We start from the raw sequence: 904 nt of genomic DNA on the forward strand, positions 1-904 counted from the left end.
AACCTTGCATTTTTCAGTGTTAAACACCATCAGGTTGTCAGCCGCCCATTTCCTGAGCCTACCAAGGATAGCCTGGATCACCCTCCTGTCTCCAGATTTGGTGTCATTGGCAAAGTTGGCCAGTCTGCTTCTGATACCAATGTCCACATCATTAATGAAGATGTTAAATAGTATAGGCCCAAGGACAGAGCCTTGCAGGACTCCACTAGTCACAGGGCACCATGACAATTGACTTCCATCAACCACCACCCTTTGGGTCCAACCACGGAGCCAATTCCCTACCCAGTGGATCATGGTGTGGCCGAGGCTACAGTTAGCCAGTTTTACTAAGAGGTGATCATGGGATACCAGATCAAAGGCTTTTTTAAAGTCAAGATATATGACATCAATCTCTTCTCCCTTGTCAAGGTGATAGGGCATCTGGTCATAGAAGGAAGTAAGATTGGTTAAGCTAGACCAACAAAGCCATGCTGGCTATTCCTCAGGATGTTGCCATCAGCCAGTCCGTTAAGAATGGCTTCTTTGATAATCTTTTCTAAGACCTTCCCTGGGATAGAAGTCAGGCGGATGGGCCTATAGTTCGCCGGATCCACTTTCTTCCCTTTCTTGATGATAGGCACCACATTGGCTTTCTTCCAATCATCAGGCTCTTCAGAGTGCCAGGAGTTGTTGAAGATCCATGCCAGGGACGAGGCTGTGATGGTAGCCAGCTCCTTGTGTACTCTGAGGTGTAAACTGTCAGGGCCAGCTGGCTTGAAGGTGTTCAGCCTCTCAAGGTGTTCCTTCATGAGGTCAGCATTGATGGGGGGTAAGGAATCTCCCTCACCCGGGCCTCCCTGTCTCATAATGGGCAGGGGCATCCCATGGGACTGGTGAAAAACCAATGCAAAGTACCCATTTAGCA

Source organism: Gavialis gangeticus, unplaced genomic scaffold, assembly GCF_001723915.1.
Source record: "Gavialis gangeticus isolate Ggan-Ray unplaced genomic scaffold, GavGan_comp1, whole genome shotgun sequence".
Classification (NCBI taxonomy): Eukaryota; Metazoa; Chordata; order Crocodylia; family Gavialidae; genus Gavialis; species Gavialis gangeticus.